Genomic DNA, 27926 nt, shown 5'->3' with positions numbered 1-27926 from the left:
TGTGCATTTTTCTAGATAACCGTAATAACAAACAGGACCTTCATACTATGCTATTTGTAATGGATTTAGCAGGGTTGGTACAAGCCATGGGCTTATGGGTGATACAACCTTCCAAGACTGTTGACGGCAGAACGTTGACAGCAGGACACAGGACTGCGCGGCATTGCTTACTCTGCGTCTTATTTGCTTAGGCTGTTTTCTTCTTGCTCGCTCTGCCATGTAAACTATTTTCTCACATTGAAAATCATCAGTTCTGGTGACTCTCACATGTGCAGCAACACAACTGGGGACCTTGAATGAGGTCTATGCCATTTCTGGGCGGATGACATTTGGGGTAGGGATTTGGGAAAGTGCACATGTGAGACTTGTCACTGGTTTTAAAGGCTAATCACTGTAAAGCAACCATCCTTCCATACACGATGAACTAGAGTGCAATGCAGTTCGCCATAGTCAGTGAAATCTAAATTCAGTGAATACTTAATGGTATTACCCAAATTGTTCATTTACATTTGTTCGAATGCTACAATTGTTCGAATAACAGGGGTCCGAATTGACCTTCTGTACAATTGACCCTATGGTCATTTTTATATATATAATGGGTTGGATTGGGGTAATAATAATATAAGGGGATTGGATGGGGGTTGGATTGGGTGGGGGTTCCCCCACATATATATCCTAATTGACCGTTTAAATTCAGTCAATTGTGCAGAAGGTCAATTGTTATTCGAACAATTGTCATTCGTACAATTTGTATACAACCTATTTAATAAACCTCATCCGAATCCTTCAATGCATCCAACCCCCTTCCTCCTTTCTCCTTTTTGAATTCATCTTTTCATTGGGTGGTGACGATGAGGGTAGGAGGGTCCTCCAAAGGCCCACCTTTTTACTACTCCAATACACCTGCCTTCTGTACCTCGCTGCCCTCTGGGCATCTTTGGCATTTTCTAAATGTCTGCACTTTTGAGATGTCTAGTAAATGAAGCAATGCAATCCCAAATAGGTTCCCTACCAATGTTCATTTTCAAGTGTGTGCAGCGATGTGCCAAAGTTTCACATTTCAAAATGTCTTCAGTGATGAACTTGATATATCACAAAAATGTCCCTGATTGATAACACCGATCAGCAACGATTTTCATTATGCTGTGGTACAAATTCTAAAAATGGGAGCAGTCGTGCTCATCTTGTCTTGTGGTTATCAATTTTAAATGATGTTTTGCTCATGGCTGGAAATAAAGTAATGCAGCCAGTGTGGAAAAAAGGCGGTATTGTCTGCCTCAACTCCCAACTCTAACCCTACACAATATATGAGCACCGATGCTAGCTGAGAACACCCACAACACATCTACATGTGAATTGATTTGAAACCATTGGCAAACGCTAGCAACTGTAATGTCCTTACATTACTAAACGTGGACAGATTAAAGCAGGTTGGGTGCGAATGCACTGCTTTTCTGTAAGAGCAGTCAGAGGCAGAGAGGGGGAGAATTAAAGTATACAGAAGTGTGCACGGGCAGTGGTGGGAGCGGTGAGGCCTCTTCAGCCATGCTGTAGGTAATTAATAATAAACAAGAACAGTGATGGGCCTCTGCTTTATGGCCGCTTGATGTGTGATTGGAAGGCATTTATATGAGCAATTAGGAGGAGTATATCAGGGGAATGTGTGCTAATGAGTTCATTCATTCATATGTTTGAGCAGGTGCAGAGTAGTAGTTGAATCGAACCAATTGCATACAACCGAAGAATGCTCTGACAGCCCTTTGCTCTGGATGCCGGTCGAGCAGACTCCTCAATGAAAGCGCTCAAATTCCCAAAGAAACCCAGAAACACGTCAGCAGGAGACAGATATAAACAGGAAACAGGAAGCTTGTCCTCTTTTGACAGTGAAAGCAGCAGATGCAGGATCACATGGTGCTGTTAAGAGGCAGGACAGGGGACTGAAAGGGGATCTTCAGGTTACAAAATGGCACCTCTATGGGGTTGTACGTGCAACCATACCTACAGCCCTTAACTGGATGCCCCGGGGCAGGGCGCCCCTAATTTATTTTCTTAAAAAGCTTGTCAGGGGTCACAGGATCAGTCCATAGATGAACCCTGGCTGGTCATGGAGGGTTCCCTGACCTCTGCAGGCAGCCCCAGGCCTTTGGAATAAGTGACTCTGGTGGTATTGCTCTGAGCTCTGTGTTTCTCTCAGCGTCATTAAATCTCTTTTATTCAATCCTTTATTTTTTCAGGACTGCTTTCTATTGCAGTTGAAACATTCCAGCTGAATGACATATGCTTTTGCGCCATTGGGTGTGTTAAGGATGGCTATGGGTCACCTAATAAATGGTATTCCTGCCCCCAAGGGTACTACATCTTTTAGCATCTGACTGTGTACTTCATGAGCCTGATTTAGGGCTTGCCAGGTGTAGGAGGAATTTAAAAAACCTAATTTCAGCTGCCATGCCTTCCCCACATTGCCTAGTTGCTACAAAGATGTGTGCGTGCTGAGAGGCAAAGTGACTGGAGGATGCGACATCCAACACCATTGAAAGGGGCCTCAGAGAGACTGGAACAGGCGAGTGGGACAATGGGGAGAGCAGGCCAAACCTCCCACATGTCACCTCAGTGCAGAGACAAGGGCAGGCCGTAGGCTGCATGCTGAGGCTTTGCTCCAGAGTGGGATTAAAAAAAGGTGAGCTGGGAAAGAGAGAGGCAGCAGAGAATATGCTGCGCATCCAGCAGGTAAGAAACAAACATTTCAGGCAACTACTGGGTATTAATGCCCAGAATTTCTGCATCCTGATTTGCTAAGACAAACTGAGCATTGTGAAAGGGTGCAATCGGTTATGTAAATTCCGGTCTGCGCTCAAAGAAGGAATCAGTGATGACATGGGATATGGAAGAATGTTGGAGGAGGTGTGATCAGGATTGAGCCCAATGGCATATATTACGGTTGAGGCTGTGGCTCACCTCAGAATGGGCAGTTCTCCAGTCAGAAGGACCATGTCAGTTTTCAGTTTCAACAGGTCAGCTTACCTTGCTTATGCAGAATTTCAGTTTAGGCTTCTTGCACTTAAATTCTCTTAATTTAAATGCAGAGATGTCACACCTTGGCTACCATAGCTTTCAGAAAGACTGTATGGGAATGTCAGTAGGAAAGCCCTGACCATAAATCCAGAAACGCCATGTGTTTACTTTTAATCTGGCAGAGAAGATGGTCTGTAATCACAAGCATGGAAAATGTGGTTTGTACAAGAGAGTATCGACCCCAATGAGAGAATGAGAGACATTGAGCCCTGACCATCTGAAATATTGTTATGGCTAGTTTCAAGGACTCTGACAAACAAAGAATTCAGTAAGGGGCGTAAGGCAAAAGATTGTCGAATTTGATGGCCACCTTGCACACAACACTGCACAGGTAACTGTGTTGTAATTCCATCCGTTGAGGGCAGACTGTCCTGAGCTTTTATGATTTTTATTAAAATAAAATTATGCCGGTAATTGGGTTTCTGAAAGGGAGGTATGCTAATCAGACCCAGCTTTTATATATGCTCCACACCAAAATGGCAGTGAACATGTGCACCTTCGCTTAGACAGCCTCCTGGCTTCCTCAGCACCAGCCCTTCAGTGGCACAGATAGGGTTTAAAGCTTGCATGTACATTCCTGGCTGTTGCTGGAACACAAGGTTCCTACAGGCAAAGGTGGCTTTTTAATATTCTTCAACTCTGTTTTTAAATTTAATAATTGTATGCCGTAGTCAGTCTGGTGGCAGTAAATATTAAAAAATAAAGCATGCCTTGGTTTGGGTCGGTGACAACAGACAGCACACCAATAAGCCACATCCATTTAATATTATACTAGTGTCAGCTCTGTCAGCAAAGCCCAGCTATGACAGGACTGACGGTTTATTAGTGTCTGTTCTGATTGTCTGCACTATAGCCATGTGGAACAATTGCCAGATTGTTGCCTCTTTAAATCTTTGGCAGGAAGGGCAACACCTTCCATCAGAGCACAACAAAGAACGGGTGTCGCAGAGGCAGCACTGAAATAACAAAGCCACTCTTACACCAGGCTGCATAACTCTGACGTCATTTAAAGCTGCTTAAAGCCAGCAGGCATTGGAAGGGGTGGGTTTAGAGTAGCCAGAGAGGAGAGGTTATTGCAGAAAAGGTTCCCACCATCTTGGTTTGTTTCTGTTAGGGCTCTCTTCCTTTTTCTTTACCCTCAATGTCCTGCAGGAAAGTGTTTCTGGCTGAAATGTTATAAGGCAAAGGGCACTTGTTACAACATCATGGATTGGACCTCTTATAGCAGGCTTGCTTTGGACCAATCACCTGTGACATTATGCCTTTATAAGGAGAGGGGCCACCCCTCGTTCTTTAATTCAGTGCTGGACTCTTACAAGAACAACAAGGATTCATTGTACCTCTGTTGAAAGTGCTGGCTACTTCAAAGTCCTCCACCACAGCAGTGAACACAGAAGGCATCCAGCGTAGAGCCAAAGTCTGTTTGCTAACCATCCCCAGGGACTTTGGGGGTGAACTGCTTCTGGACCAAGACGCTAGAACCAGGAACCTGTTCACTATAGGTGAATGGTCCCTGAAGGTGCCAGCCAAGCTTCGTGGAGTGGGAGTACAGAACAGAAGGACTCCTTGTCCCTGAAAATCCTAGACTGAGTCTCCCAGCAACCACAGAACCAAAGAGGTGACCCTTGGCTCTCCCTGCTTCTTAGAACTGCCTTGATGTCGGCTTGGCACCTTTGACACCATCCACCCTGATGCAAAGGAACCGCCAGAGTCATCCTTGACATCGAAACTCAACTGCCTGTGCATCTCTGATTTCACTCAATGCCGAAGAGCCAATGTCTCCACATCTGAAAACGTTGACACTTCTAGTATTACCAACTCGACACGCTGCCCGCCACCAGCTTCCTCAGGCTCTCAGAGGACAGAGCTGCACCGCCCGAAGCATTGCCGAGCCAATCGAGTTGACTTGTCACCAAAAGTAAGCCTCTGGGTCACCCTCCCTAGGAGTCACAGAGACTTCCATTGCTGCTGACCTGACACCACATGCCAATCCCAGCATTTCTGACTCGCAAGGCAGTGCCACTGCTAAACAGCACCACATCTTTGAGACCTGTCACAACGCTGTGCGACTCAATGCTGGCTCAATTCACTGCCATTTTGGAACAATGTGCCGTATACTAGCGTGACTGGCTTAGTTTCAGGGCAGTATTTGGCAATGCAAAAAAAGTGATCAGCGTGCCGGTCCTGATATGTTTCGTTTATCGCATCTATGTCAAAGGTGATGATGGGGTTAAAAGCGTCCTGCCACTGAAACCGAACGCTCTTGCCACTTCACTTCCAATGTCATGATGGTGAACCTTGGAGAAGCTTAGAAGAGCACTAACCCATCCTCATATCTCACAATGCACTCTGCCACAAAGTGATAATCGCATTGCACCATCCACATCTCACAAAGCCCATTGGCACCCCAAGCATGTCTGTTTTCATTTCCATTTACAATGTTGTAAAACCAATGATAACACGCATTAGCAAAGCTACTTTTGGCTTTGTAAAGGCATTTGCCATGTTTTCAATACATACAAATAGTTGCCATTACTTTTTCTATTATTCATTTCTTATAATGTGACATGCTAATGATTGCCATAAAAAGAAATGTTATTCACACCAATGCCAGGTTTTGACACCAAGCACTGTAAGGAAGGCATGGTATCACACGTATGACACTGACAGAAGAGATACAATTTCAAAACCTTTATTAGATTTGCGGGATTTGGAAAAACTCCTACTTTGCCTTATATCTATGATGTGAGTAGTCTCTACCATCAAATAATAAAGAAGACACAGTCCTAGTTAGTCTCTCTCAAATCAAAATGGCCTATACTAACAAAGCCTAATGCCTGCCCCATCTCTTATACAAAAAAGTGTAATGGAGAATATCTATACAAAGAAAATTCAGTGTTATAACATAAAATCAAGATGGCTGAGTTAGCTCTCCTTCCCACATTGGACAGCACGGAATAAGGCCTCCCCCCATAGGCAGGATGACACACTCTGGCTCAGGTTATCAGGAAGCAGTTCAAAACGTGGGTCGAGGCCCACTCTGCCTTCCACATTAAAGTCACTCGTTTTCCAGTTCACCAAAGTTCTTTCACAGTTCAATAAAAAGTTCACATAGGTCTCCCTCTGTCGGGCTCAAAGTTCTCAAAGAATAAAGTTCACATAGGTCTTCCTCTGTCGGGCTCAGACCTCTCAAAGCAAAAAGTACCTGATTCAACATAAATCTCCATCTGCCGGGCTCGGAACTCGCAATCACAGCACTTGCAGGGGTTCCCTTCCACAAGCTTTATTCACATTCATTAGGTGTTCCATTCCCTTAACTTATTTCACACTCCAGGTCTCCCCCAGTCGGGCTCGGACCATTCACTGATGTCGAAGACTTTCGAATGTGCAAGTCTTTTATTATGGACCTCAGCAGGACTACTTCAACTTTCACTTCCACTCTACTTTTGTGTTATTTGCCCCAGTGTCTCTTGGTCTTGGTAGTTCTGTACCATAAGCAAAACGTTCAAAGAAATCTTCCTCTTCAAGCATTCACCTTTTCACTTCCCCTTTTGTCGGGGTTAATCTTGACCATTATGCATTTCCGAGTTCATTCACTTTGCAGCTTCAATTCAGGAGTCAGTTAATACCACAGATTTGGCCTCGGCTCCCCAACTCCGTCGTTCACCCGGGAGGGTTGCTGGTGTCCTTGAAACAAAATGCAGTCTTCTTGTCTGGGATTTGGCTCTCTCCCAGTTTTTTGGAGGCAATGACCTCCTGCAGGGAACTTCAGGGTTTCCCAACCCTTTGCCCTGGTCTCTCAATCAGTTGTTTTGCTCCAGTGGGTTTGCCTTTACCCCAGAAGTTCTGCTCCTTCCAATGTTCCACTGTGCTCCAATTCTCATGGGTCTCCCTCAGTCGGGCTCGGACCCCTTCTTTAGCTTCTCACACAGGTCTCCCTCAGTCGGGCTTGGATCCTCTCCTTTGCTTCACACACGAGTCTCCCTCAGTCGGGCTCAGACCCTCTCGCTTTGCACAAAAGTTCAATTAAACAAATGTCTCTGGACTTCAAGGTCCACAATGCAACAGCCTCTATTTTGCTCCAACTTGGCCAGCTGCCCAAAACTGCATTGTGTAGGTTCTGGGAGTTGTTGGGTTTTCAATCGGGCTTTTCTGGGGTCAGGGTCATCGCACCTGCCCCTCAGAGGCCTGGGTTTTAATGTTATACCCAGGGGATGAGCCTTGCCTTGGGTCCTGATAGATATAGCGCCAGCTACCCTTGGTCTGGCTGCCTGGAAGCACAGCTCTCTTGACACACTACCGCCCCTCCTGCACTCACTGGCCCAGTGACTTGACAGCCTGTCCTCCTTCTCAGGGTTCCTTCCCAGGGTCTCTGCAGCTTCTCCTTGGCTCCTCTGGACCGCACAATCCTCTCAGCCTCCCCAGCTCGCTCAAAGTGTGCATGTGTGCTCTGTCTTTTATACTGACTGGGAGGCTAAACAGGTTTCAGGTGGGAATGATTGTGGAGGGAGGCCTGATCTTGCTTGGCCGCATTATCGGGACAAAATGGCGACTGCCCATAGGAACGCGCGGTGCATTAGCTCCTATGGGTAATCTTCATAGCTTTCTTTTTCCACTTCTTCTTCTTAGTATTGTACAAAAATGGGGAGGGGAACATGTAATGGCATTGCACATATTTCCTAAAGGCTGAGTGGGCGGGTCTGGTGACCATGCTTGGTCTTATTAGTGGGACAGGGCAGTTGCATATCATTATAGGCAATGTTCCTAGTATCGGTCTTTGGGTTTTTATAGTGGATGAAGGGATTGTGGGGGTTTTAGTTTTTCTTAGGGATCATGGAAAAACCATGTGGTTTTTGTAGGGTGAAGGGGCAGATGTACTGTTGTAGGTGAATGGGTTTTGGGCGATAATATCCCATGATGACTGAGGGGATGTTGGGTAAGGATGTATTGCAATGGGGGGATAGCATGGTTCACCCAACGGCGTTCCTCCCACAGTCTCCAAGGGTTCCTTTCCCAGGTGTTCAACCCTCGCATGTCTGGCCCCAGATTTGGGATTCAAGAGCTATGGCCCTCCCCTGGCCACCTGAGTTAGGGATCCCCTGGAATAGCATGGGAGAAACTCCTCAGGTTTCTCACAGCAGCCAGGTACTCAAACCAATACTGGGGCTTCCCTTAAATGTGCACACACTCCTAATTGCTCATATAAATGCCTTCCAATACTCCAGCATTCACCCATCATCCCTGACATGCTTCCACCACTCTATTCAATCGACCACAGAGACTGCCCACACAAACAAGGTGGTTGCATTACCATCATATGTAAATATTTACTCGCACGTAGAAATCCCCCACATGCCCATACACATTTAAAACCCTCTCTCACTTGCTCCCCTCAATCACACACCCCCTTTTTCCACCTCAGTTACAACCCCCACTCCCACTTTTTACACTGAATGGACTCACTTCTTAGCTAACAAACACAGCTCCCCCTGCATCAATATCTACCTTGGAGTCTTCAACCCTGGTAGTTCCCATCCAGAGGGCAACCACAAACTAAAGAGCAATCTCACTCCACTCAACCCCTATGCCCTTGCACAGGGCATCAATCTCCCTGCCCACACACACATTCACACACAGCTGGCAAAACCCAGGATCTTTTGATTTCAAGCAAAAATCTCTGTGGAAAATCAAATCTAGGTGTCATGGTCAGACCACTTTGCAATCTCCTTTACACTCACTCTACCACACATTCCCCTCACCACGCATCCAGACCAATCAAACACAGTGCACCACTCATACCACGCCCACTCCCCAAACACACACCCCTCAATTTTCAACAATTCCAACACAATCACAACACAAGCACTCGACAAAATTGTCTTCCACAAAACACAAAAACCCCACAGCTACACCATCAACCATGGTACCTCTGGGTAGGGCCATCATTGAACAAAAATTCCAGTAATAATAAATATGAAATGAATAAAGCTAGAGTTAAGGCAAATACACTTTATTAACACATGTGACCCAAAAGAAGCAGTCCTGCTACTCTGAAAGTATCCTGAAAAAAAAATGCCCAACCAAAGAATTGACTGTTCTTGAACCTACCATTTTTCCTGAAGGCCCAAGTCCATTTTCTGTTTTTGCTGAATTCTATGTTTTACCATTGTAGTAGTTTCTTTCTGGAACTACCCGGCAAGTACTGCGTGTTCATTCTAGATCTCACAAAAAGTTATTGTGTACGTGTGTATTAGTGTTTCTCCAGTTCAATTGTCCAGACCATTAAAAACACACACACAAAAAATCCCTTTAAAAGGTCAATCCCAGTATGAGGGGGCGATAAGATGTGATATAACAGAACATGGTTACACACTTGAAATACCTACTTCCGCTGAGTGCAGGTAAATTCTGATGTTGCCTGGTGAGATGTCCTTGCTGACTAATGCTGCTGCTTGAATTCAGTCTGTCTCCAAGACATGTTTTACTGCCAAGCGCACAAGGTTGGTCTTTGGATGACAGCTGCCCTGGAGGGGAATGCATTGCAAATAAATATTTTAAATACGAGGGAGTTAGAATTGTGTGATGCATTCGGCTGAGGAAATGGATCATCTTCAACTCTGAATTCTTCTCTTTCTTAACTATGCAGAAGGTCTTAAATACAGGAGCTTATGTCTGCAGTCTGCGCATGCCCAGGCTTTACATCCTGCGTGCGAGTTTGACACGCCAATGGCACCAGACCCAAGTTTTGGAATGTATCTGCGGAGGTTGACTGACTGCAACGCGCTTATATTTCATAAGAACACTCATGTATCCCCTGAGTGTCTCCGGTGCGGGGGCTGCAGCACACTCTGTGCCCCCCAGCTCCACGAGATTTCGGATGCAATTTGAAAAGCCCCTGGCAGAGGCAGGTAAAGTTTTATTTTAACATAATGTTTTCATCCCAGAATGCATCTGGCAGGGGTGTTGCTAGGTCTGGAAAGGATCCGGGCTATGCTATTGTCGGGTCTTGGGCTAGCTAGCCTTTTGGTTGCAGTCCCTGAGCTTGTATATGGATCTACAACCAAAAAAACAGGGCTATAAGCCCCCTAACCCGCTCCTAGCGACCCCTTTGACATCTGAAAACATTAAAATGTTGGTGTAAAAACAATGGGTTCCACTCTCAACTTTGCATCTATTTACTGGTCATGGGCGGACAACACTAATCCGCTCACCTCTTGCGTGCCTCGATAACTATACTCTCAACGGGTGCAAACTTTTTCATCTAGTCCCTTGGTCTTCAAACTTTGGCGCCAAAACAGTGGGGAGAAGCACGCGAGGCTCTTCCAAAAGGGCGCGTGATGACTACTTCCAATAGAAAATATAAGCAGATATGGCATCTGGGAGGCCCTGCAACATTATTTTTACTCAAGGGGGGAGGGCACAATAGCAATATTTTTAATCAAGTGGAGGCTCAGCATGAAAATGTGTGAATACCACTGACCTAGACGGATCCGCCTTTTAATACTCCAGCTTCTGTTTTAGATCTCCACGTCTTCGGAATCGCTGTAGTTTTTAGCCATCATGTATATTTGCACCAGAATGTGGGCATACAGCCCTACCGCTGTAATCAGCCCATGGGAGTTCTCCCTCTTCTGTAGTGTCATCAGACCCAGATGCTTCAGGGTTCAGTGTCTAGGGAGGAAAGCTCAGGGGCAACGTGCTCGCCTTGGAAGCAATACGACACGGAGCAACACAGGTTAAATCCCCAGGTCCACGCTTAGAAACCTCTGGGTATTAAGCGCATTATAAATAACCTATAATATAATGTACAAATTGCGAAATAAATAAATAAATACATCAGGACCCGTGGTGTGGCGCTTTTCCCTTTGGGGCTGGTGGCGGGTAAAGGTGGCATGGTCTTCCTAGACGGAAGAGCCCCTGCGAGATCGGACATGCACAGGTTGAAAAAGAGGGTGTCTACAGCACACCCATATAGGCAGACATTTTGTTGAATTGAGTGCCAGTTGTAAGGTGGGCCATTTGCCAATTGAGTCATATGTTATCCAGAGCATCAAGGTGTGTTATTCTGGAGACCCAGAATATCTAGGCTTATGCCACAAATGTGTTCCATTGGGTTGACTTGCCAGCTCCTATGGCAGCCTTATATGCCTGTCCAGCAGTATACATCGCCAATATGTGTCAGCACGCTAGGCAGTGCGGTTCACAGGTGTTCCTCTGGTATCTCGGGAGGCAATTGCTATTTTATGCCCAGTCTAACAGTTCCAACAGGAATAGGGGAAACAATTTCCCAAAAATTGGCTGATAGGTAATCCTTTTGACCTTATGACGTTTGATTTACTCCTGGGAACTTCTTTGCAAATTGTTGTCTCTGTTCAGTAGTAAGGGAGAGGTACTGGTGGTAACGTTTTTGTGAATCGACCCCAGTCAGTGGTCGAAGTGTACAAAATGAAGTAGTGGAATTATGTTCCAAGCTGGCCTGCCCTGGGCTCCACAAACCCCATTGCCACGCCCCCTCCCACGTGCAGTCCAAACCCTCAAATAGGAGCACCTGTTGTTTGAGGGAATGTTCAGTCTTCCTACACTTTCATTTTAAAAGTAAACCATTCCGGAACGGTCTTTTTCAAAAATAAAAGTATAGGAACAATAAAACTTAAAAAATTAAAGTAGAGGAGCAACGCCCCCAACCACTTTGACCACTGGCCCCAGTATGTCCAGACTCGGGTCCCGTTCTCTCAGCACCAAGCAGCTCAAGCTAAACCTCTCTGGTGAGGCTGAAAGGAGCCTGGGATTGCTCGTTGTCTCGTGAAGAGAAAATGAGTGCAAACAGTTTGAGTCAAACTGCCCCTTTGGGAGCAAAAAGAGTTAGGCTGAATTATTCAAGGTTGATGCTCTTCTGTAGGGGCACAGATAAGCTAAAGAAAAATATAAAAGTGTGGGCCCGAGGTGGTCACAGTACTTGAGATGCAGGGCTGGTGCAAGACTTTCTTCTGCTCTATTTGAAGGGGCAGTTTCCAATATCAACACGTTTACAGTGTCTAGGGGGAGATGTGGTGCCCACTAACTGTGTCACCATAGGTAGCTGCCTAGCATTTCCTTCACAGGGAGCTCAAACCTGATGAAAACCTTAGCACTTCCCTCACACTTTTGCTTCCCGGATAAAGTCACGGTGTGGTAACACAAGATCACATTAGAAGTTGGCACGAAGAGGCAGAAATGATGCCCAACCAAGCCAAGATGGAATAAAATCACAGTTCTGTGCGATTTTGTTGAATTTATTTAATCGCAGTAGAATTCACTGATTGTTTTTCGTTTGGACTGGACAATTTTTATGCAAATATATGTTGGGTAGAGCTCCATAGCCCCACTTTAATTACCCTACATTAATTATTAACCTAAACCTACCCCCACATATATTTGCAGCAGAATTCTTGCTAACACATTTGATGATTTCTACCACAACGAAATATGCTGCTGCAAAAACTCTGTCCCAGAATCACAGCCCACTTGGGCCTCCGTTGTCACCATGGGTTAATGTTAATGTTTTCCAATTGACACTTGGATCAAATACAACAAAAGTCTCTTACAAGGAGATTAGTCAAAGTGTTAACAATTTTCTTCTTCAACACAAACATGAGACTTTCATATGTCCACTCTGTGATTGTTCAACATCTTTCTCTTCATATATAATACGATTTTGTCAGGATGAGTTTTTATCACAGTTCAAGCCACCACATTCTAATGGCCTTGCTACTTTCCACTATAACCTACAAACACAATGCAATACTTCTATGTCGTCTTCCTAATCTATTAACTTGCCAGGACTAACCACTAAAAAGTTATTTTCCTGGTACACTCACCTACCAGGATAACACTCCTACTACTACCAGTATTTAGTGGTGCGGTCTGCTTCAAACTTCATAAAGGTTTTCAACCTTTAACAACATTTAGAGAGATAACTTCTTTCAAAAGGACATAATACCCATTGATGCCCTTTGCTCCTTTGACTTGTTTGCCACATACAATACAGGTTAATTTCCTCTCCTTGATAATAATTAAAAGGAGGGCTGCTTTGGATTTCTTCTGTTTCACCAATCAACTGCTGAAAACATAATACTGGTGTACTCTCTCTAGAAAAATGGGTTTCCCTATGGTATTAATCCCCCGTTTCAAGGGTGTAACGGCCTGGTAGGCCAAGTTATCGTCCTAAGCGAAGCAAGGGCGGATGATGAGGCCTCTGGGCCATTACCCCCTGTTCCAGCACTTGGAACAGGGGATTAAGGCTATTAGCACCCAGGTTAAAAAAGCAGCAGCCAGAGGTGCTAAAAAAAAAGTATTTTCCTTCGTTCAATGGGACGCCGCATACGTCTTGTTGAACAAAGGAAAATATTTTTGCAAGATGGTCACCATGAAAAGGAAAGCGGGGCTTTGCGGAGCCCCGCTTCCCTTTTCTTGGCGATCTACAGGAGCTGAGAAGAAGGAGCAGCGGGGAGTGCCACCGCCGCAGAAATAAGGTAATTGGGGGGTCGGAAGGGGGACAACCAAAAAAAAAGGACAGAGGGTGGGGGAAGATGGCAGGAAGGGAGAGCTGGCAGTCAGGCAGGATGGAACGTGGCTTTCATAGCCGGTTCAAGCCCATGTTCCTAGCCACCGAATTGGCTTGCGCTCCCTGCCAGGGTGCTATTCTTATTTATTATTGCCTCTTTTGCTTAGGTAATGCTGGTTCTCCTTATCGAGTATTCCCCCCTCTTTACTTTGGCAGTAGTAGTTATCATTCGGTTTCACATTTTTCTTAATGCAAGGATTATTCCAAAAGTACTTTAATTCATTAATTCGGTATTCTAAATGTCTATTTCAAGACAGCGGTCTGTCACGGAGCACCCCAGAGCCACCTTGCATAGACAAACTCAGTGGCCTTCCTCTGCACTTCCTTCCGACCCACTGCTGGTGCAGCTTCTGCTTCCTGTGTCAGGTTTTAAATGAGTGACTGCTCCGGTCACACCTCCAGTGCTCGTGCTTTCTGTGCATGTAGTCTGCTTCACTCCTTGCATACTCCGGTGCTTGGCAGCCACTGAAGCACTGCACAGAACTGGGAGAGCTCCTCTCTCCCGAGGGACAGTGAGCCTCCACACTGCTTCCTGCTACACAATCTCTGCACCTCAAGGCCACAACTTCGATGACTCTCTCAGGGCTGCAGCGCTCTAGAAAAGCAGCGGCGGTCCCGGTTTCTCCTCTCTCGACTCTCACAGGGCCGCAACGCTCTGGAAAAGCAGCAGCGGTCCCGGTGTCTCCTCTCTCGACTCTCACAGGGCCGCAACGCTCTGGAAAAGCAGCAGCGGTACCATCGTCTTCTCTCTGCTTCTGCTGCTCACACGGCGGATGAGCTCCTCTACTACTGCTACTATTCCTCCTGATCTGCACCTGCGTGGGATTTAAATAATCAAAATTCCCACTCAGGTGTAGGTTCTCAGGAAAACTAGACTGCATATTGCAGTTCTTCGCCTTTTGAGCCCTCCTTACTCGCCCCAGTACTTAGGGCATTATGGGACTTGAAGTCCCCAATGTTTCTATTCTTCATTTCTGTTTTAATTTTACCAAATTCATTCTGTTGATAGGATACATTTCTGGATAAAGGTTTTCAAGATTGTAATGGTTGGTTCTTATTTTCACAACTCAACCAAAGTGAAACTTACAACTCTCATTAATACTGGTATTGATGTTCTGATCTTTACAAGTTCTCCTCTTATGTGGATCATAAGGGTTTTTATTATTAACATGTTGGATACCTTTGGGAAGGGAAGCCTTACTCTGACAGCAAGCCTTTAGATATTCTGGCATCATGGATAGCTCATCCTCTGAGGAAGATGAGTACTGCGTATCTCCTAGCGGTGCCCTCCTGTTCCTTTGGGGGCCTTCTCCTCCCAGGTGATCCACCCGGCTACTGGCACCCGCAGGGTTAGGATCAGGTAGCGGCTGCCTTTCCCTGGCCCCCTGGGAGGACACCTTAGGCTGGTATTCTGTGAGGACTGGTCAGTATTCATCACAAGGTGCAGTATGAATCCTGCTAATGTAATGTAACAACGCAAATGTATAGAGTCTTCAGCAAGATTTGCAGGAAGGACAAAATTGAGCTAGAGGAGCTTGGCCTGACTGGATGGATCATGGCGTCCTTAGCCTCCAGTCCTGCCTACCACCTTTTATAGTAATGGAGTGTACCAGCTTAGACAGGGAAAAGGTGGCGGGCGGTGGACAGGGCTGGCTGAATGTCATGACGTAATGGCCCATTTCAACATGATGTTTGAAGGTCCCCTTACCTAGAGCTGTGGATGTCGGCGAGGGACTGTCTTAGGCGCCCATGGAATGCAAAAATTATAATGGAGTCAAAGAAATACAGTCAGGCCAGGGGGTGGCTGAAACACGAAATGGCCACTGAAAAGCTATTAATCGCTCTTTGTCAGCAAGGGACTAGTTTAGAAAACAATGGAGTAAAAAGCTGTTGAGGTGATAAGAATGCTGCTGGATACTGCAGAGGCCTAAGGAGGTGAAGACCTGAGGGAGCCAGCAAAGGCAGCCTGTAACATACGTGCTCCGTAACCTGGAAGTGCAGATCAGGCTAGGGTAGTTTGCATGGGGCAGGGATGTGAACGCAGAATGACAAGTAATATTTTCCCATCAAGCCTAGGCCCTTCCCAGCGCTTCAGGTGAGCTGTCTTTGGCCTCCGTACCCAGGTTGCTCCAGGCTCTGGCATGTCAAGGGAAAAACTCCCCGCCGCCCCCTTCTTTCATTCTCTCCTAGCTGCAGGTGCTAGAGTGTTGGCAGCTGCGAAATATCTCCACGATTAAAAAAGAAAAGCCTGCATTCTGCATCTGTGCACTCGGCTACCTGTCAGCCAGGGGAGGGAGGACAGATGAGGGAGGTGGACTGCACAGGAGTGCCAAAGTGTTCAGAAGGTGGAGCAGAGCCGCCTCCCCCAACAGGGACATGTTAAAACGCATTCATCACAGGTGACGCTTCTTCTGCTCCAAATGGTTAATCCAATTCAAAAGAACAAGTTTTATAAGTATTACGTAAGTTATCACACGACATGTAACGTGGAATGAGACAATTCATACCGTTTTACTACATTTGCTCACACTCAGGCACACTTTAAAGCTTTCTTTTACACTCATGCGTACGTTTCTTTCACCCCCTCTCTCACACACTAGCTGATTTCCTCACTTGTCGCATACATGTCTTTATCTCTCTCTCTAGCACAGATGCACACAGACATGTTGAGTTCTCATACACACACGAGCTAAGCTTGCTATCTCTCTCACGCACAGCACACGTCGTAGAAAAGGGAGGAGGGGCTCATTAACATATACAATAGGAAGTGACGTTACAGGAAGTGGACAGATATTAAGCCAAAGCAAATTATGCAATAGCACAAATGAAGAGGGTCACTTTTAAGTAGTGTTGGTTTTTCAATCCAGTCATTGATACATGTTCATGTGGGGAAAGTTGTCCCATCGCTTTTATATGGACTGAAAACAAACGTCTTAGTGGAGAAGATTCATTTAAACTTCATTGATGGTAAGATATGGAAGGGAGCACCGAATTTGCCAACGTGTCTCCAAATCAATACTACGGTTCCGACTTGGATTAACTTCTTCGAAGGGGTGGTACCAATGGCGCATGTGGTGCCTGCCCCTTTAAGGGCACACACGCGGCAGAGTGAGGCAACTCTGCCGCATGTGTTCGTAATAAACGGGGGGCTCATGGGAACCGGATGAGTACACTGGCCACTTCCAACAGTGGTGACGATGTTGCGTGGACGTTCTGACGCAAACCTGAAGGGCTGAGGCGGTGAAGTATTTGGGGTCATTTTTCTCCTAATTTTTATGCCGCAGAGTCGCCAAGGTTGATGCAGTCAGCCGCCATCTTGTCCAAGTGGTGGTGAGGGTTGTGACTCTTATCAGGAGTGCTCATGCACCTCCCACATGTATTTCTGGATCCCGTCACGCAGGGGGCAGCATTGTAGTGCTCGTAAATCTTTTTGAAGTGTTTTGGACATTTTCTTCTCGTCGAATGTGAGGTGAGGAAGAGGGGAGGCCTGGGAAAAAAATTCTTATCTTCGTTCCCTGTGTCCCAACCCACTCAATTTTTGCAACTTCTAGCTTGTGGGCTAAGTAGGCTACTCCATATTCCTGGCTGGAAATTGGTTGAGGGGCAATCAATACAGCAAGCCCGAGGGTGGAGTGGTGGCAAGTGTTTTGGTGCGCTCATTTTTGAACATTCTGGCATGTGCACTCGTAAAATGCATGTTGTGACTGTGTGGATTTGGTGGAGGGTCAATCCCCATAACTAGCCCGAAGGGCAGTGTTGGCTAACATTGGCACGCTCACTATTTCAGTGCATTCTGCCTGGAGGAGGGCCATTGTGAGCTGCGGCACCAGTGCTCAAGTGGGGTGCGTGTGCGCTCACAACCATGGGTGACCAGGAAGATGGTGCAGGAGCACCGACTGCGCAGGCAGGACCAGCGGGCCCAGTGGATGCTCGTGTCCGGCGAGATAGCAAGGGGCACTCACAGCAATGCCTGGGTTTGATATTTATGAGGCTCAGTCAAGCCTTGGACCAAGGTGGCGGCTCTGGGTAGATCAGCTGGACATGTACTTCCGGGCCACGGGTGAGACAGATGAGGACAGCAAAGTGGCAACACTTCTATATTCGGCAGGACCAGCATTGCACAAAGTTGTTCAGTCCCTGCAACCAGCGGATGCATCATACACAGCGGTTAAGAATCCGCTGTGTGAGCATTTCATGCCGTTGACCAACACGGACTTTGAACACTTTGTCATGTATAGTGTGGGGCAGAAAGTTGTTGAGTGTCTGGACACGTTCTATGGACATTTGCGCCAGATGTCGCTGTCATGTGCCTGGGAAAACCCCCAGACCATGGTCAGAAACCAGCTCATACAGGGCAGTTCATCTGATGATGTATGGTGATTTTTTAATCTCTTTTAAGAAAGGATATTGATTGTTTCTTTGTGAAAAAATGTATATGTGAACTAAAGCACGTTAAATAAAATATATTTTTTTTAAAAAGTGAAATATGGCAATGTCATTTAATTGTTTTTTCCCAATCGGAGAAAGTGCACAGGACAAATAAGCATTTGCCTCTAAGAAAAACACCTGAAAAATAACCCAAGAGAGGAACGTTTCCCATCATGTTTCGGGCAAAGTATGAAAGGCATGCACCTTTTAAACCTAGAAAACTGTATTTAAATATTTCCTACATAGTAAAATCTCCTAATGAGACATTTCACAAGCGTTTTGATGATCACACCTCCGAGTGTGTCCTGCCTCTGATTCTGACAAGTGGATTCGAACCCCAGCTTTGTTGGGCACTGTTTGTAGCCAACAGAACACCCTAAACTAGGGTGACCAGACTTTCAAGATGAAAAACCAGGACAGCCAACAACACAAAAAGGACTACCCCATCAGAGGCCCTCCCCCAACTCTGCACCCCCTCCGACTCAAACCGCCCCCACCTTCAAACCCCCTCCATCCCACAGTATATCTACCACTGGTCCTGCATATAAATTGCACGGTTTTGAATGTTGATATAAACATATTACTAAAAAGAGCTTTTGCTCTGATACATATTGCAGGTCTTATAGTTCATTCATTTAAGGTCTCTGTGGCACTATCAGTTAATTAATGTGCCTAAGACTTTTGATGTTAGGGGTTCAAGCCCAACCTACTGTGGCAACATGTTGAGTCTATTACAATATTTATGTACTTTCTAATTGTTACAGGCCCTTCATTTCCCCAAAGCCGGGATGTGGTTTTTAAATTTAAAAAACTCTCGGGACGGGGGCCCATTTCCGGGACTTTGCCAGCAAAACCAGGACATCTGGTCACCCTACCCTAAACCAATGGAAGGGAACAAAGTATTTTTTTAATTCCTCAAACACTTGGGCCGGGGGAGTTGGAGGGCTGTCTGCTCTCTGAAAAAAGTGGGTGGATGCAATTTCCTTGGTATCCAGTCACCCTCTTCGCATGGACCATGGGGGAGGTCGAGTGGATAATGGGGGAAAGCCCTTGCAGTACAAGGATGCACTGTTCAGTGACGCAGGTGTGCAGGAGACGCTGCCCGACGATATGTTGCACGCATCACCTGTCCACGCTTCCGAGCCTTCAAGAACAGAGGATCGGACTGTCTGCAGCAAAGCCCTCACAAGACAAGGCCGGGGTGTTGAGCAATGCAGGCGCGCAGGAGAAGCTGCCCGATGATAGTAGCACTCATCGCACGTCCACACTTCTGAGCCTTTAAGAAAAAAGTATTGGACCCTCTGCGGCAAAGCACTTGCAGGACAAGGCTGCAGTGTTGAACAACGCAAGTGTTTGGCGACTAAGGGGTCGGGTCGTAGAGTGCGAGCATGCAGTACAGCCATCGACCAGCAGCTACTGCAAGGTAACAAAGTTGCAGGCAGGGGGCGCGCCAGTACTGCATCCTACTAAACTGCCCTACCTGGCGTGTACTTCTTTTTTCAATTTGTTTCTTACCCTGCACAGTTTCCACGCATCCCTTAGGCTGTCCCTCTCCCGGGTAGCCGTATTCTGTTTTCTGAATCTCTGACCTGTTTTCTTTGCATTTTTCTTGCATTTCTCTGCATTTATCCCTCTGGGTGATTGTTTTGGCCTTTGTCTCTGTTTTTGCATACTCCTGCATTTTTTCTCCTCTAGGTCAAGTGTTCCTGGGTGTGCTTCACATGGTTTGCTTTGTCCCCTACGCCTTTATCCTCTTCTCTAGGTTCCCCTCTTCTCTGTGTTTCTCTACTGCTGCCCTCCTGCCCTTTCCTCCTTCCTAGGGTGTTCTGAGCCGGCTCCCACTGCTGTTTCTCACGGTCTGCTGCTGCCTTGTTTAACTGTCCTCTGTGCTCTGTTGCAGCCTGTTTTTTACCCACTTGCCTCCACTCTCCCTTCCCTCTGTGTCCCCTTCCTGTGCACTCTGTGAGGCATAGCCCTGTGCAGTGCTCCTTTTGCTTCTCCCTCTCTCTCCTGTCTTCTCTTACCTCTATCACACTCACTATGGTGCTTTCTCTCCCATCTTCTCTGTTTTTCTATCTCCTATCCAACTCTTCTCACTAAGACTGGTAGGAAGAAGCTTAAGAAGGACACCTTGGTCTCCAACCCAGGCCTTCCCTTCGCTGACACCTATGTCAGTGCTTCCTCCAGAGAGACTTTCAGCAACATCCTCTTTGTCGTTCCTTCACCCGACCTATGGACCCTTCATATGGTCACTCTTCTCTCTCCTTCTTCCTCTTTACCTATTAACGATGGCACCCGATGGGAGGTCCGTGTGGCCTCCTTCCAGTCCTCAAGAGTCCTATAGAGTCTATATAAATGGTAGCATCATGGTCTAGGGTCCTCAGCCCAACCTCTGACCATTTTATAGGCGCCTCATCAAGTCCTTCCTTCTCCTGCTATTCCTTTCTGGCTCCTCCTCCACCTCCTTCCTCTATCATTCCGGCTCCTCCCCCGTCTACCATCTTTCTAGCTCCCTTCCCATCTGCCTCGCATGTGGCTCCCTTGCCAGCTCTGATCCCCACCGCTCTGGCAGCCTTGCCAGCTTCCTCTCTCCTGGCTCCCTTGCTGCCTTCAGCCTCCACCTCTTTGGTTCCCCGTCACCACACCACCTCTTTAATCCCTCTGCCACCTCCTCCCGTTACCTCTCAGGCTCCTCTGCCACTTCCGATGGGTACCTCTCTCCCTTGTACCCTTCCACGGAAGTCGTTCGAAAGTGGCAACCTGCTCTACATTGCTCTACTTTGCTACTCTCAACTCTCGCTCTCCTGTCAAACATTCCTCTGACATCTGACATTCCTTGAACTTCTGTACCCTTGCTATCTCCAACTCTCTCTTCTTCCAGAGCCCTGCGCTCGGCTACTTCTAACTCTCTGCCGGTTAGTGATTTCTCCAAGCAGAGATTGGGGTAGATGTCTCTCCTCTTCAAGTACCTCTGGGTGGACTTCTCCCTGTACCCTCTCCCCTGCACTTCTTGTCTGTGCACTTGTACTATCTAAATACTAGGCCTAGTAGGATTGTTTGTCTTGTCCTCCCTTGTTGCCCCTCCCTTGCCTGGTTGCGCCTTGAAACACTTGTCTATAGGCGCATTATGAATAACATATCAATCAATTAATCAATGCTTTCGTCTTGTGCCCCAACACAGTGCATATTGTAGTCAATATGGTGCCGCAGGCAAATAACAAGCACGACTCTCCCCAACTCTATCCCTTGATCTCCCTTCCTTTTATTCCTTCCTTTCTCTCCATCTCATCGGTCAACTATGACTAGCTCCTGATATCCTCTTGTTTTCTTTTAGAACACCCCCATGCCCTCCTTGCTACACATATTTCCTTCCCTTCATCTCTTCCTAATGCATGCTCTTTCATGGTCCACTTCTACTGTGCTGTCTTAATTCTGCAGGTTCTCTCTGTCTTTCTCCACCTTTCTTTTTCCTTATTCCCCTATCACTTCCTTTTGTTTTTTGCTCAGTCTCTTGCTTTCCTTTTCTCTTATCCCCTCTACTTTTGCCTCCTTTCGTTTGTGGCAGAGACAGTATTCCTTGCTTTCCTTGCGTTCTCGCATTCTCATTCACTTTCTCTGTTTTCATGTTGCAGTTACAAGTCAGGAAGCAAACATTGCCCTACAATTGTGATATTTTTTGTCACACATAGATCAGGGGTGGCACAATTACATACGAGGGGGGATTATCATACATGTTAGTCGTGCAGCGTGGTGGTGATAAAGAATGGTGTTTGAAACGCAGGCGCGGTGTGCAGGTGAGGTTGTAAGGGTTAAAGGAATGTAAGGGGTAGGTGGGTGGGGACAAGCCAGTACAAAACTGGAAGGGTGCATTGTAGGAGGAATCCCCATTTCAAAAAGCAATCACAATAAGCTGGTCAAATGGCACAGTGAGTAGAGTGCTCGCTTTCACATCCGTGCAGAGCTTGCTAACGCAGGTTCGAATTCCTCCCGAGCACCACACACCGTGGGTAATAATAAGTAGTGGCACAGTGAGTAGAGTGCTCGCTTTCACATCCGTGCAGAGCTTGCTAACGCAGGTTCGAATCCCTCCCGAGCACCACACACCGTGGGTAATAATAAGCAGCGCGTTGGCTATATGAATGCCAAATTATTATTTTATATTAATACAGGATGGGGTCTCCCAACAGGGGAAAATAATTGTGCATTTTAGAAACACATTCTGCCTGTGCGTCTTCTGCTAAAAAGTAAATAAACCCCAATCTGTAAGACCGTGCAGATACTACTGACGTGGGTGTTTTAAATCTTTAAACATAACACCTTACCTATTACATTCGTGTTTCATGTCAATCTTGCTGGTGATTAAGGCTGGGTGAACTTCCGCCCAGCCTTGCTTGCGGCTCGAACCCAACACGTCCTCCACTACGCGTAGTTTCCGCAGATCTTGCCTACAGTCAGTAATGGTGCCAGAATTCATCCCTGGGCCTCAAGGGGACAGGCAGGGATCTGTTCGGCGGGCCAATCAAAGTCCCCGAAACACCCAACGTGGTTCAGTACACTCTTAAGTTTAAGGAGCCCTGTAAAAGGACCAGACCAGATCACTTTCACTTTCACTTTCTCTTTGTGGATTTAAGACTGTTGGAGTGGGATTCTGCAGGACAAGCCCAGAGATTGTGTTTTAGAGGCGGTGTAGGGGATCTTTGGAGCAGATAGTTGACCTTTCCTCCCAGCGAAATAGGTTTGAATGCTTTTTTATTCCAAATGTCCCCCTTCTTCTGTGTGTGTATTAGGTCTCCTTTGTTATCTTTCCGTTTTACCCTGTCTTTCCCCTTTGCGTCACAAAAAGATTTTTTTTAAAGCTCCTTTCCACTTTGCATTGCTAATCACATTTGGGCATGTGTTTGTTCTTCTAGGACGTGTGTGACTTTCTTTCCTTTACCCTGCCTTTAATCCCATGACCCCAAAAAATAAAAATAAATAAACAGTAAAAAACAATTGCCTTTTTTATTCCCGTTTGTGTGTGCAATTTAACTTAAATTATCTTCCATTAGTGCGTACAACAGAGAATGCTTGCTGTTTTAGTTGCCTTTCCTTGTCTGATAACCCTGAGCCGAAGCGATCCACTTATCTTTCTTGTCATTGCCCAACTTTAGTCCTTCGCAAGAAGAGAATTAACTTCTTGATGTGGGGCAGAGATTTGGAGGAAAGAGGATGTTGCTTTTTTGTTGGATGAGGATGTGGCCAGGTGTGGGTTTAGAGGAGAGGATGCTGGGCCACTTGTGGTTGTGGGCCCCTCAGTGCCAGACCCCCACAGTCATGGCAGGTGTTGTATGATGAGGAAGTTTCATTTGGTGGAAGCCTTGAGAAGGGAGGATGCAGAGCTGATAATTCAGTGTTTAGCCTGACACAGGATGAGTTGGGACAGGGGGTGAAGTAGGCAGTGCGGGGGCAAGGTGCCCTTATGCTAGAGGTGTGTGTTGGATATGGCCAGGTACGACTGGCAGGCAATACTTGACTTAATTCAGAAGGGCTTTGTAATTGTGGATGCTCTGTAGATGCTAGAGAACAATGCCTTTGGAGTTGGAGAGGAGATGGTGGAAACGCTGTGAGAGGATGCATCGAGGAGTTGGTCTGCCTTGTGGCAGCGAGGGGTGGTGTATGCAAGGTGCAGGAGGAGACGGAAGGGCAACCGATGGCATGCCAGCAGATGCCTCGGGAGGAGGAGACTGATGCTTGGGCAACCATGCCTTCACTTGTACAAGGGGCTAGGCAGGTGTAGGCATCCCTGCTTGATCATGTTTCAGGAGGTACAGGGGACATCCAGTGCCCAAACAGTGCTCACCACATCCTGGACTCTGGAGCACTTTAGTATAGCTGAGGAGGAGAATGTGAGGTGGCAGGTAGGCACTGCAATATGTAACCTATGCAAAATACACATAAGTGAATTGTGGTGCACCAAAGAAGGGTTGCTGTGTGTGGATCATGGTAATGCACAAGCAAATGAGATGGAAACATGGTCTGCTCAGTCCTAATGCACCCAGGTCAGCTTCCAGTGACCCCTCTTTCACAGCATATATAGCCAGATAATGTGATGGGTGGAAGGGTTTGAATTCATCTTAACCATTGGTGTTGCTCTGGGCAACCTTCCACACCGCCGTTTTTAGTCAGTCTGAAAACAGAAAGAGACCAGCCATATGCAAATCAGTTTAGTGCCGTCACCAATGAAAGCAGGCCAGCCCGAACTGCCAATCTACATTCCCCTCTGCACGCAAACACAAGCAACCCAGACATGTTTTGGCCTTATTGGGCCTCATCAGTGAGGTGCAGCTCGTTCTCTATGGTGCAGCGAACAAGGGACCCGTGTCTTGGCCTACCCTCTCTCACATAGGGAGGTACACTATAGACAAAAAATGTAATGGGTGGGAGGTTTTGTATTAATATGGACCATTTTTTAGCCTGTCTGCACAATAGGCCTATTGCTGCCACCATTGAGAGCAAGCCAGCCCGAACAGTTTGAGGCCGAAACATGTCTTGGGTTGGTTGTGGTCACGTGTTGAATGCCTAGCAGTTCGGGCCGGACTGATTTGCATATAATCTTTGCCATTCTGTAATGACATGGCAGGCGAAAAACGATGGTCTGGAGGGTTGCCCAGAGCATTGCCTATCGATATGATTGATTCAGAACCTTCCAGCCATTAACATCTTATGTTGCTTATGTCACCCCAAGTGAGACGGATAGGCCCAGATTTATTTATTTATTTATTTATTTGGATTTGTATAGTGCACATCTGCTCGGGGGCATTGTGGCGCTGAAAGTAGTCTTGTCACATAACGTACATACTGCATAGATTACAGCAGGGCATTACATAGGTACATACAGTTGTCATATACAGTAGAAGAGGAGGAGGGTGGAGAGGACTAGTTGAACAAAGTGGTTTTGAGTAGTCTGCGGAAAGCATGGTCTGAGTTTTCATTCCTTAGTGTGGTGGGGAGTGCGTTCCAGTTTTTTGGTGCTAGGTGTTGGAAGCTGGATCCTCCGGCTTTGCTTCTTTTGAATGTGGGCAGGGTCGGACTGGGACAAGAAATAGGCCCGGTCACCCAAAAAAAAGTGGCTCATCCCTCGCCTCAAAAAAGTGGCCCACCCCTCGTCTCACAACTCTTGACCTCTGATTACATCTCGGGAAGTGATGTCATTTGACCCCACCCCAAAGTGACATCCCGGGAAGCAATGAAACACGACCTTTTACCCCTTGACAAAACAGGAAGTGGCATCAAATAGCATTGTTCCTAAGTACACTCAATTACTGTGAATCCAAGCAGACATCCAAGGCCTATGATATGTCATTGTATAGCACTTACGTTTAAGCTTTTTTTATAGAACAAATACGCAAAAAATATCACCCAACCTGTGTTGGTACTCATTTATAGACCTAAGGATGAAAGGCTTTGGAAAAAAAAAACAAATTTGAAAAAGATATTTTTTTAAAAAAAATGTTTAATTCCAAACCGTCCCAGGCATGGCCATAAACCGGCCCCCACTCCCCAGAGGCGATTTCGGTCCGGCCACGGGCCGAAAGGCTGAGGGGACAATCCAACCCTGAATGTGGGTACATAGGTCTGGTTAGTTAGGTGCGACCTGGTGGGTCTGGTGGATGTATTGAGGGTGATCCTTTCAGAGAGGTAGGGCGGAGCGTCAGCGTAGAGGCATCCGTGGGTGATGGGCATGGATTTGAATAGGATATGTTCTTTTATTGTTAGCCAGTGGGCCACTTTTCTGGCTTGGGAGATGTGATCCCTTTTTGGGATACTCAGAGCTGCTCTCAGGGCATTGTTTTGTGTGATTTGCATTTTTTTGCGATGGGTTCCATGTGTTAAAATCGCGGCAAAAATGGCAGTGGACACAAAATATCGTGACAAAAAGCCTGTGGTTTTGATGCCGCAATCCATGTAAAGGATGCAGAGACATCCCACCCGCAACCCGTGGACCCATTATACCATTTAAAGGGAGCGGGGGACACCCCTGCAACCACCGCTCCCCTTAAATGGTGTAATGGGCTATACCTTTAACGGGTCAAACCACAGCATTCTTGCAGCAATTTTTTTGTACTGGTGACATTTTTACAGCGATTGTATCACTGCATACCCCCAGATGTGGGTCCTGAGTCTGCTTGGCAGAGACCCCCAGGCTACACCTCACTGATGGCATCCATCCAATGAGGCAGAAATATTTCTGGGGTTGATTGTGGTCTTGTGCAGAAGGGATGTGACCTAGCAGTTTGGCCTGGAATGCCCCTGTTGGGTTGTGACCAAGCCTGATGTGCATATGGTTTTTCCCCTTCTCTACTGGCAAGGCAGGCAGAAACACAATGGTCTGGAGAGTTGCTCAGAGCAATGCCCAAACCAGAAGCTGTGGTGGTGGTTATGATTAATTCAAAACTTTCCTTCTGTTTTGCTTAAGGCACCCTCTTTCACGGCACCGTTCGGCTATGTGGAAGGAAATGAGGAAGTGCCCTCACAGAAGAACACACCTGCATGTTGCTGGTCCTATACTCACAGACACAATCTTCAGTGCCCCCACCCCCATGTCTGGCCAAACACCTCTGCTTTCCTGTCTACTGTGACAGTGGCACAAACACCGGCAGGTTCCTGTTCCCAAGCACCACTACCACCACCACCACCACAGCTTCTGGTTGGTAGTCCTGTGGGTATTCAGCTATTTGGGAAGGCATGGAGGGATTGAATAGTGTGTCATGCTGGCATGTACGTCCTGCATTGCCCGATGACCATCTGTCAGGGGAACAGAACCAAATTGTAGTGGAGGATGCTGTGGAAGGGGCATGCTCTTTCACCTCCATACCCTCTAATGGTGACTGGCTTGACAATAGAAGTAGCAGGAGGAGTGACTGTCCTTTGAGCTGGAAGGATAGTTCCCAAATATTGAAGGAGTGGTGTTCCAAGGATATGTAAGGGTCACAGTGAGCTGCAGAGGTCGCTTAGTTGCACCGCTGTCTTCAGAATTGCGAAGGGAGGGAAACTAGTTGAGAAATTAGTTGATTGGAGTTAAATGTGCCCTAATGCAAAACAGACTCTAATGAATGGACCAAATATTAGCGCACTTACTTTGATATGTGAACTTAAGTTGCTATGAGACTGACGTTAAATCCTCAGATGGCCGATGAGTAATGTTCCACTTGTTCTTACTGCACAGATTTGCATTTTGAATCCAGAACATGCAAAATGCTGCCAGCTAGGAATGGGCCCTTTGTGTTATTCAATCCTCTGTCCTGGAAGGAAGAAAGGACACTGTATATTTGATATGGTAGGGTCTTACAGAAAATGCATCATCAAATCACCACTGAATTCAATGGGCATCATTACAAGTGTGGTGGTCTGGAAATAAGGGTGCCGTTAAGCTAACTGCAACCCTTGTTTCCGGACTGCTACACTACGTGTCTGCCTGCCGTGGCCGCTGTGCCTGACAGGTTGGACCATGCCGGGTGCAGCGGCCCCGGCAGGTGGAGTTGCCATGGAAGCACCGGCACCATCAGCAATGGTGCCAGTGCTTCTGAGTCCCCATTCCCATAGAGTCCTATAGCACTCCATGGGAATGGGGACTTACAAAATCTGGTGCCTGACTTTCCGCACCGCCAGGACTTGTAATGTCCCAGTGGCACCGGGAAGTCAAGTGTAGGATTCATTGTTACGGACTTGGCAGCCACCTGCCAACAGTGCCACCCGTTAACGGGGTGGCATGGTGAATGACCATTAATGAAAGGGCTGCAGTAGAGGTCTTCTGGGTCCATCTCAGTGATGTGCAAGTTGCTGG

General features: G+C 46.7%; 1 protein-coding gene across 2 annotated transcripts in view; it reads left to right on the top strand.

Moving 5' to 3' along the window:
- The window catches only part of LOC138514251 (protein phosphatase 1 regulatory subunit 42-like), an 819071-nt gene that overhangs the window by 691051 nt on the left and 100094 nt on the right, over positions 1–27926 (top strand). The gene's annotated exons all lie outside the window — the stretch shown is intronic.

Source organism: Ambystoma mexicanum, chromosome 12, assembly GCF_040938575.1.
Source record: "Ambystoma mexicanum isolate Mex_15411 chromosome 12, UKY_AmexF1_1, whole genome shotgun sequence".
Taxonomy (NCBI): Eukaryota; Metazoa; Chordata; class Amphibia; order Caudata; family Ambystomatidae; genus Ambystoma; species Ambystoma mexicanum.
The sequence above is the reverse complement of the archived record's forward strand: the minus strand, read 5'-3'. Positions and strand labels throughout refer to the sequence as shown.